The sequence below is a fragment of the Suricata suricatta genome, chromosome 12 (genome assembly GCF_006229205.1).
Source record: "Suricata suricatta isolate VVHF042 chromosome 12, meerkat_22Aug2017_6uvM2_HiC, whole genome shotgun sequence".
Classification (NCBI taxonomy): Eukaryota; Metazoa; Chordata; class Mammalia; order Carnivora; family Herpestidae; genus Suricata; species Suricata suricatta.
Window position 1 is genome coordinate 68,586,225 of NC_043711.1, and position 11,366 is coordinate 68,597,590.

Here is an 11,366-nt window from a genome sequence, read left to right on the forward strand (position 1 = left end):
GTGGTTATCACAGTTTTTATGCTGGTAAATATACATTGATGACATGAGTTTAAACCACTTCAACCAATGAAAATTCAGCAATGTCCTGAACACAGGCAAATCACACAGAGAGACTGCAGTTTACCAGGCACTAGAAAGGTGTAACTTTCTTCATTTTGACACCCCCAGAAGCAGACTCTGAGACAGGGATCTGAGTGCCAGTGGTCTGTCTGGGATGAGATCCCAGGAAACACTGATGGGGGAGTAGGGAAGGGAGACATGGAAGGGACAGAAGCCAACAAAAGCAAATTGGTTAATAGGTAAAGCCACTGTGGATAGCTAAAGCTTAATTCTACCTGGTGTACTTTTGGAGACAGCACAAAACAATCACTTTAGAGTGAACCCCCCTGAGGCCTGAGGGATCTGGGGTATTCATATAACAGTTATTACTTGAGGATTGCTCAGGGACCCGACTACAAGTAGTGTGGAGCAGAGCCTGGTCTAGCTAAGAAGCCTTCAGATGAAGGGATTGACATGCTAGTAGCTGAAATTCAGGTGGGCCTGTATTGTGATAGAAATGCTTGAGGGAAGATGATAATGTCTGCTACCTATGAGGTAGTAAGGGTATATAGTTTTACCATGTTGCTACCGGGAAGAGATAGTTAGTGACTTTCCCAAGGTCCCATGGCATTCTGGGGTTATTCTAACTACAGATTCTTTTATTGAAAACCCAATTCAAACTGGCACAAGCAAAATAGGGAATATATTAACTTATATTACTAAAATCTCAGGGTAGGTTCAGCTGGATCCAGAAACTCAAATGATAACATTAGCACCATAGTCTGGCCATTCTGTGTATATTTATTCATTAACATTTATCTCTAGAAACTAAACCAAATAAGTAGTTGACAGGACATCTAATAAACAACACAACTCAACTGAGGAAGTAAATTACCTATGGACAAATTATAATATAATTTAAAATAATTAAATATTATTAAGTAAATAATAACATAAGAAAAAGTGTGTATATATATCTACAAGTTGGGGAACTTTGACAGGTTCAGAAATTGGAATGAATCTATGCAAAAAGGCAGACAATTTTGAAAAAAAAAGTGTTTTAATTTCCTATCCAACTTTCACCTAAGATGTTACAACTCTAGTGCCCTCTCTGGCATTTCAGCAATTGCTCAACGATTCAAAATCTCATCCACAGCATTTTAACTAGTGCCAGTGTACATGGGTAGTGTGTCATGTCCTCCATCTTAGATTGTGGTTACACCCCTTCAGTAGACCCAGTGGCTGTTTCAATATGTTTCTCCCATACATTCTCTGTTTATCCATCCCAGACAGTATGACCCTCACCTTGTCCCAAGACACTAATGTCAGGATCCACAAAATAGAGCCTAGGCTAGTAGGATTAAGCAGGTAACTGGAGGGTGCTTTTTGGTGGTAAGAATAAGAGAACTGGCAAGAGTGGCACGTTCTAGGAAACTCTGAATAGAAGAATGAGTTGTCAAGTTAGTTCTTGGGAAAATGGGGCGGGGGGGGGCGGGGAAGAGGCGCCATGAAGGCATCAGGAAATAGGGAACCCATGAGGATAACTAAAACAAGAATGAGATGAGGGGGTGTCCTGCAGGCTGGGTTCCCTGGGAAGAATTCTGAGATGCTGAGATAGAATTTGGTTTGCAGAATAAACATCTTGGGAAGTTTCTTGGTATCAATGCCTGAAGAAAGTAAGCGAAAGAAGCAGGAATGGACAGAGGGAAAAGTTAAGCTGCAGTAGGGGGTTAGCAGACTTAGTCATAGGAAGCTCAGAAGCCAGAATGGGTCTTCAGAGTTGTTCTGAGTCAAGGTGAGATGGCTGGGCCTTTGAGCTTCAGCATTGATTAGCCTTTGGATGAGAACAGTCCCTGCAAAGAAGTGGTCTTGGATGAGTCAGCTTCCTGCAGCCACGGCAATTCTTGAGGCATGAATGATTCAAAAATATATCTTCCAAAATTCAGATCTTCACATGCAAATGCCAACTTGACATATCTATCCTATCTCAAAACAACTAAAGAGATGGAGAGCCAGGAATGGGAGCACAGAGAGCAAGATGATGATGGTGGGTGCAGAAAAGTCACAGAAGCCAGAAGCCAGGACAACAAAGCTTGTATCACTCCTTTCATAGTTTTCAAAGGGTGATCAATTATCCTAGAACGGTTCCATGAGAATGGACCCCAGATCTTTAAGCACTCCTGTGATCTCCACTCTTCCACCCAGCCTCCCTCTCATTGAGGCACTCCTCACATTTCACACAGTTTATGAAAATTTTCTCTTTTTGCTTTGAAAGTTGATCTTCTTTTATTACTAGCTCAGTGTGAAAAGACCTTTGGGAACTAAAGAAGACCAATGTAATTTAAAGATCTCAGAGCCAAAAGACTTTGGAAGGAAGGTTCTAGGCCTTCAAAGCATAGATGACAGCCAATGGCCTCAGCTATTGACATTTTCTTGGGCAGAGAAACCCTGGAATACAGGAATGAGATGTCCTCCCTCCGTGTCTCCCTTTTCTGTCTGCAAATTGTTCCATAGGTCAAATACTGAAAAGCAAGAGACTTCAAACTTGATTCCCAAAACTACAATTTATCTCCAAAAATTTGGAGGAAAGAAAAACAAAGAGAAAAACTTCAGAAGAATGAAACTGTACATTTGTGGTGTTGGAAAGAGTATGGAATTGGAAGCCAAGAGATTTGGGTTTCTGGTCCTGATTCTGCCACTGAAAGTAGTTGTGTGACCTTGAACAAGACACTGGGGTTTCTTGGCCGGTTCCATAAAAGGAAGGGATCCTGGAATGGTTATCTGTAAGTGCCCCCCACCCACTTCTTTTTCTTTTCTTCTTTAACTTGTAAAGCATGTTTATTCTTGGTTCTCTGTTATCCTGTTAAGTTTACTTGGTGGAGCTTGGTTGGTTCTTGTCCCTGGATGAAAACTCTGGGCAGCCAGAATGATTTTTCTGATAATTTATAAGTAATACAGTTTCCCAGTCTAACTTTCCTTTTAAAGCAAAGATTCTATTATTTGCATAATTGTGAGCAACAATAGCACACATTGCAGAACTATGTTGAAGTCAGCAGTGTGTTTTCATATATAGTAATTCAGTTGAGCATCACAAATGTTAACAGGTCTATGAGGTAGGCTGGGTAGCTAGTAACAGTTTTCCCATTTTGCTTATGAAAGAAGTTTAGAGATATTTAGTTACATACTGTATCAAGGTTCTTCTAGTTGCAAGGTCTTCCTGAAAAACCAGTTCAAATGGGCCCAATAAAAATGAGAGCTTATTGGCTCATGCAATTGCAAAACCCAAAGGCAGGTCTTCAGGTTCAGCTGGATCCAAGAGCTTAAGCTATAATATTAGCATCTTATCTGTCCTCCATAATCTGGTCATTCTTTTCCATGCATATTTTACATTAAATTAAAAAAGTATTGGGGCGCCTGGGTGGCTCAGTCGGTTGGGCCTCCGACTTCGGCTCAGGTCAGATCTCATATTCGTGGGTTCAGGCCCCGCGTCAGGCTCTGTGCTGGCGGCTAGCTCGGAGCCTGGAGCCTGCTTCCGGTTCTGTGTCTCCTTCTCTCTCTGCCCCTCCCCCTCTCATGCTCTGTCTTTCTCTGTATCAAAAATAAAAAAATAAAACATTAAAAAAAAGTATTTCTTGAATATCTACTATGTGTTAATCATTGAAGGCATAGGGAATATAATGAACAAAACGTATTTAGAACAGTGACTAGCACACAGTTATGTTCGATAAATATTCATGGAACTTACATTCTTACATTCAAGGAAATATTAATAGAACTTACGTTCTATCAGAAGGAGAGGGTATAAACAAACAAATAATGTATATTATGTCAGATAGTGATAAGAACTACAAAGATGACTAAATCAGGAGAAGGTAAGAGTAAGATAGATATGGTCAGAAAGGAGTCTATGATAAGGTAATTTAAAAGGTTTTTAGTATGAAAATTTTAAGCACACAAAAGGAGACAAATAGAATGACTCATTACCTAGTTTCACCCATTTAGATTCACCCATTGACAACATTTTTCTAATAATGCTTCATTTATTTCCTTTCTATCTTCACACACATGACACACATATACACATACATGCAATCAGAATCACACATAGCAAGCCAAACCAAGGCATCATACCATTCTGTCCATAGGTATTGAGTTATGACAGATAAGAACACTTTTAACACAATCTACAATACCATTATTGCACCTAACAGAAGTAATAATAACATCTTTAGTATCAGTGAATACTCAGTGATAAGGTGCTTTATGAAGGATGTGAGGGAGCAAATCATCAGCTCTCTAGGGGAAGAGCTTGGCAGACAGAGAGCTGGAGGTTCAAAGGTTCTGCAGTAGGACCTTCCTGGCATGTTTACGAACCAGATGACTGGAAGGATGCTGAGATGTAGAAACCATGAAAAATAAGCAGTAGATCTGGGACTCAAAATTTTTGTAACATAATTTTAACAGAAAGCACACACACACACACACACACACACACACACACACACGAGTTAACAGGTAACACTAAGAGAAGGAAGAAATCATCCAAGTAAGAAAACCAAATGCTGAAATGTTTGTGCATAATTCCTTGTTTTAGGGCTCCATGTTAGGAGCTTAAAATCAAACAGTCGCCAGCCCTCTTCTACCAGTGTTTCTGTTATCTGTCTCATTGGAACAAATCAGTCCACAACTTAGTGGCTTAAAACAGAAAATATTTTATTATCGTCATGCTTCTGTAGGCTAATTGACCTTAGTTGGGCAGTTCTTTTGGTTTTGCTTGGGCTACAGTCAGATGGGTGGGGCTGGAGTCAACCAGATTCATCTGGGATGCTAGGGAGGCTGAGTCTCTTTCCCTTTTCATGTGGCCATAAAGCCTTTTCTCTTCACATGGCCCCTCTACATGGTCTCATCAGCAAGCCAAACTTCTTTTTTTTTTAAATGTTTATTTATTTATGTTTGAGATAGCATGTATACACAAGCAGTTGGAGGGGCAGAGAAAGAGAGAGAGACAGAGAATCTGAAGCAGGCTCTGAGCTGTCAGCACAGAGCCCAGCATGGGGATTGGACCCATCAACTGTGAGATCATGATCTGAGCTAAAAGCAAGTCAGGTACTTAACTGACTGAGCCACCCAGGCACCCCAAGGTAGCCAGTCTTCTTAAATGCCAGATTTAAGGTCCCACAGATAAGTTTTTAAGAAGTAAGTAGAAGTTTCCAGTCCTCTAAAAGACCAGGCCTGTGGTGTTATTTTTACTGGCTCTATTGCCTGATGCAGTGCCAGGCCAGCCTAAATTCAATGTGGGATGAGGAGTAGGCGAAGACAAGGGTGCAGATAACAGTAGGGGTTCACTGGGAGCCCTAGAAACCCGCTACCAAAACTGCACCATGTGAAACCCAGGATCTTTGCAAGGCCAGCCTTGCTCAAAACGTGACTGTAGAACACTTATCTCACAAAATGTTCATGAGAGAAAAAACTATTCCCATGCCAATTAACTTAGAGAATGCTGCATACTATAAATAATATTGGAATATCATGCTGTCCGTTAAAAATTATGGACTGAGAAAAGATACGCTGTAGAAAAACTCACGTGACATTGTTTCATCTAGAATCTTATGGTAGATTACTCCAAAAATGAGAGCCTAAAGCAAAGGTTTGCACACAGGGAATTTTTTTAAGTGATCTTGGGGAACAGGAAGAATGGAAGAGAAAAATAAAAACAAAGCCAGTCCAAGGGTGTGCTATGGAGTTGATGACCACTGTGGACTATGGGGACTCTATATAAATAGAGTTCCAGTGATGAACTGTGTAAAACCTCACAATTTGCTAAAGGCATTTTTATTCATTGGCTCCATCCCACTTTTGGCAAAGTTTCCCTGGAGGTGTTATCTCTTTCTCATGTCTAGACTGTGCATGCATCAGAAGCTTTCAATGGATTTCCTGCCACCATCCCAGCCTGCAGTGAGGAAGACGCCTTGAAACAGTGAACAAGAGAAACATGGAGTTCCCTAGGTGAGGTACCTGCACACATGGCGAGGTAGGCACAGCAATGGTTACAAAAAGATAGAAGTTGAGGCACCAGGTATGTTTGATGTAGGTAACATTTCTCAAACTTGTTTCCTTAAGGATCCCACTTTTCAAATATTGACTGCCATTATTCCATATTGCCAGTGCTGTGCAGAATACCCTGGTGAATTCATAGGTCTAAATGGAGACTAAAGACAATGTTTTCATTTTAGAGGATTGAGATAATATCAAATATCATTTCTGACCACAATAGTATGAAACTAGAAATTAGTTATGTGAATAAAACTAGAAAATTCACAAATAGCATGTGGAGATTAAATAACATGCTATTGAATAAGCAATGGGTTGAAGAAGAAATCAAGAGAAATGAAATATATACATCTTAAATGTTATGCCAAAACAATAAAACCACCATTTGTCAGTTATCATGCCTGATTTCTTACAGACTGTGTTCTTTCTGACATTCTGGTTGAGTCACTCTTAGCATTGGTTGAGCATCCATTGGAACACACCTGTACCAAATCTCCTCACCCCACCCATGCTTATCTGCACTTTTCCCACTGAGGATTCCAGTTTGTAGTAGACATACGTTAATTCCCTACATAGCACCCATTTCTTCTAAAAACACCCCACATGTGAACTGTGTGACAGTGGTCCTACTCTCAGCTTAAGAGGTGACCTATGATTGATTTAAGGGATTCAGTACATTCTTCTTTTTTTTAATAGTTTTTTTTTAACTTTTTAAAAAATGTTTTTATTTATTTTTGATACAGAGAGAGACAGAGCATGAGAGGGGGAGGGGCAGAGAGAGTTGGAGACACAGAACCGGAAGCAGGCTCCAGGCTCTGAGCTGGCTGTCAGCACAGAGCCTGACGCGGGGCTCGAACCCACGAACATGAGATCTGACCTGAGCCGAAGCCGGAGGCTTAACCGACTGAACCACCCAGGTGTCCCTAATAGTTTTTTATGTGTTTATTTATTTTTGAGAGAGAGAGACAGAGTGCAAGCAGAGGAAGGGCAGAGAGAGAGGGGGAGACACAGAATCTGAAGTAGGCTCCAAGCTGTCAGCACAGAACCTGATGCAGGGTTTGAACCAGTGGACCACAAGATCATGGCCCAAGCGGAAGTTGGATGCTTAACCAGCTGAGCCACCCAGGTACCTCAGGGTTCATTATATTCTATAACCTAGTGACTGGGTTAGAGACAACTCTCAGTGATTTTATGAATATGAATGAGGAAGCATGTCTCCCCAGTTGTTATTGGTGGCTTCCTTGTGACCACAGATAAAGATCCAGCCTTGGAATGAAGCCAACACTGTGGGAAGGAGAGTTAAGGTAGAAGGACCCTGGAGGGACTGGATCTACCCTTTCCTGAAGTTCAGCTTACCTGCAGATTTCTTAGTTGCATGTGGCAATAAGTCTTCTCCTTGGCTCAAACTAGTTTGGGCTTGCTTTTCTGTTGTTTGTAATTGATTACACTCACGTTGATTGCTTCATTGAAAAGGATGGCCACATTTCAGACTGAACCACATATGCTTTCATGAGATTAATTTCATGAAGTCTTATTTTTCAGGATGTCCCGAAAATGTAGAAGAAATAAGTATTTGTTTGGTATGATTTCACCATTTTCTCCTGGCACACATTTGCCCAAAAGAGTAGAACCCCAATATCCTTCTAGAATTTTGGTAGGAGGATTGTGAAAGGGAAAGGCAATTCTTTAAAAGTAGATTCCCCAATTTGAGGGACATTCTATAAAATAATTGGCTCCAAATAACAGAGTCAAGGTCCTTAAAGATGAACAAAGATTGAGTAACTGTCCAAAAATAAAGGAGGCTAACGAGACATAAAAACTGAAGACAACATGTGATCTTGGATTGGACAACTGGAAACATTTGAATTAAGGCTGTAGATTAGCCAATAGTATTGAATCAATGTTAATTTTTTGATTTTGATAGTTGATCTATGGTTATGTAAGTTGTCAACATTTGGAGAAGCTGGATTAAGGATATACAAACATCTTTGTAGTACTCTTTGCATTGTTTTTGAAAATTGAAATTTGAAAATAAAAAGTTTTTTTAAAAATTTAAATTAAAAAATAAATAATAGCTTTGGAGAGGCCCCTTATTAATTCATTGATTAGAGTTTCCATTGCCATGATATTTCATGATCACAAAGAGTGTAGGGATCTACAAAACTGCCCTGGAAATCCCTGCAGTTGCAAGACTTAGAAATTCGTAGTTCTACCCTGGAAGACGCCAAGCTGAAGACAAATCTATTTCTATTATGATGGCTGGTTAAGAGTCTCTGACCTGGTCTTAAAAGAATGTTAAAAAAATATTTGGTTCGAAAGTAAGACAGATGTCCATCCAGAAAAATTTAAAAGCAGGCAATTGTTCAATTAAGACTTTCAGTGTCAGGTTAGAAAGCAAAAGGATTTGACAGAGAAATGCAGAGGACGCTCATCTGAGTGCATTGTTTTGGCACCTATGAGTGAGTTTGTAAGCCAACATTTCGAACGGGTGAGCCTGGAAAATAGAGTTGGTGGAAAGAGGATGATTCACTCACCAATAATAATAGTGATAAATACTGCTGACAAGGAACTTCTAATTAGCAAATGGAAAATAAGCTCAAGACACATATGCTGAGTCCCTTAGAAGTGAGGTCAGAACAAATTCCTTTCAAGAACAGGAACATTTGTAGTAGGTCCCAGCCCTGGAATCTATTGACCTTGGTATTTTCCTTTTCTTTTTTTTTTTCAATGTGGGAGATAATGTTCTCTCTTTCAGAGGAAATCTAATTATTTTCCCACTGAGTTAACATGAAGATTATTCTGAAATGCATCAGAAAATTACCACACAGTGTATTTCTTTCTTTCTTCAAGTAAAAGGAGTATCTTGTTTTATTTTTCAGGATCATTAACTATGATTCTGATTCATATTCTGCAACTGAAAAGGAGGCCAGGACCCAATTCTGGAAAATGGGCTCAATCAAAAGCCTTAATTTGGCAACTTGTTTGGAGAAGTTCCTGTCCTAAAGTGAAGCATTGAGTGGGCTGGAGGGGATGCCACCCTTGGAGCATTCAATGGGAGACATGTTAACATTCTGTGCATGATGTCTCCACTTCAATTTCTTCCTCAGAGGTGAGCCATCCCATGTTAAAAAGGATCATCTCTGATTTTACCTTTTTTTCTACTTCCTAACAACAAATGCCCTAAAAATTTCCTCTTCTCTTCCCCATGTTCTCCTTCTTCCTTTCTCTTCTCTTCTTGTTTCTTTACTTCTCAAGTCCATGACCATAGTCTTCTTTGCCATCAAGTGCAATTTCATTTTGCATGATTCTAGGGAATAAGATGTTGGGAACAGAAAAAAAAGTGACAACTGATAAGTGTCTAAAGTCTTCCTCCCATTGAGGCTTTCTGGATATCCAGCTCCAACTGTGGGTCCCATCCAGGGTTTGGTGTAACCATACAAAAACATTATTATTTGTGTCATTCCTTTGAGAGCAAGTGCTGTTCTCCAACCTGGTCCCACTCCTGGCTTTGGTCAAAGCCTCACTTACTAACTTCCTTGATCTTTTTCTTCATACCCTGGAGGGTTTTGGGTTCATTGCATTATTGTTCCCAGTGCTTCGCTGCAATAATCATTTCACAATATATTTAAGTCAACTCATTATACTGCACAACTTAAACTTATACAGTGCTGTATATAAAGAGAAATTTAGAATTCAAAGACCAGAGGGTTGATCATGACCCTGGGAGCTTCAGTTTCCTCATGTTTAACATGGGAATAATACGTGGTGCCTGGGTGGCTCCATTGGTTAAGCATCTGACTTCAGCTCAGGTCATGATCTCATGGTTCATGAGTTCGAGCCCCACGTTGGGCTCTGTGTTGATAGCTTGGAGCCTAGAACCTGCTTCAGATTCTGTGTCTTCCTCTCTCTGGTCCTCCCCCACTCACACCCTGTTTCTCTCTCTCAAAAATAAATAAACATTAAAAAATTAAATGGCCATAATAAATTGAACATAAAAATGTTTTTAAACCCCTAACAGCTATGCAGAGGGAAGTTGCTGTTGCTCCATTCTGAGTACATATTGCTCTACCCATCTCTGCCATGAGAAAGTAGAAAAAAAACATTATGGAAAGATTGATTGCCAGTGGCCATTTCTGGCAAGTGATGAACATCGCAATAAGAACAGAAAAAGAAAAGACAAGACTCAGGCTTCTTGAGGTTTTTGGCTTCGCCCCCAGCTAATCACAATTCCAAATGCTGGCCGGCAAAACAACACACATTTAGTTAGGCTCTTCTGCAATGTTGTGGAACATGCATTGGAAAGAGGAAGCTGAGGGTGTGATGCACCTGGGACTCCCAAGAATGTTGCAGAAGCCCAGCCAGGAGTGGCGTCGGAGCGTTCCAACCATGGAAATGGAGTGATTATGTGAACCAAGTATTTCTACTTGGCTGGACATCAGAAAAATGGTCCAGCTAGTATGGAGGTGAAAGTAGTGTGCCTGCAAACTAAGACTTATCCTGAGTGACTTCTCTTCGGGAGCAACACCAGGTTCTTGTAAGTCATATAGGCTAAGACAGAGATTGGCTATGTTAGTTGTTTCTGTCTTCTTGGCTGCATCTTTTCAAAAATATCTGTTACTATAAAGGATGGACTCATATTTAGAGTCAACAACCCCGTTCCCAATTAACCAGTTGTTCCCAAAGTGTGGTCCTCAAACCAGTAGCATTAACATTACCTGGGAACTTAGAAATGCAAAATTTCAGGTTCCATCCCAGACCCATTGAATCAGAAGCTCTGGGGGTGGGGCCCAGCAATCTGGGTTTTTGCAGGCTCTCTAGGGGATTCTGATTCACACCAGAGCTTCGGAACCACTGCCCTATATACTGTCTCTTTTGGCCTATTCAAGAAAAGAGCTCCAACAATTTTAATTTCTGCTTCATCTGATCATCCCCATCAGCACAATTATTCATGCTGTTATTTTTCTCATAGTAAAACATTCTCTTGACCTCACTTCTCTTACAATATAGCTTTGTTCTTTGCTTCACTTTATATTTGATAAACAAAACTCTTCAAAAGAACTGTCTGTGTTTTCCTCACTTTTAACTGACTCAGATTAAGTTTTGCCATGAGCACTCCAAGAAACTGCTCCAGTCAAGGCTGACCAATGACTTCCAAGCTGGTACCTAATGGACAGTTACCACTCTGTGTCTCACTTGGTCACCCCCTCTTCTTGAGAACACTTCCTCACTTGGCTTTCAGGTCTCCACTCTCTACTGATTTTCCTCTGTTAAAAAAA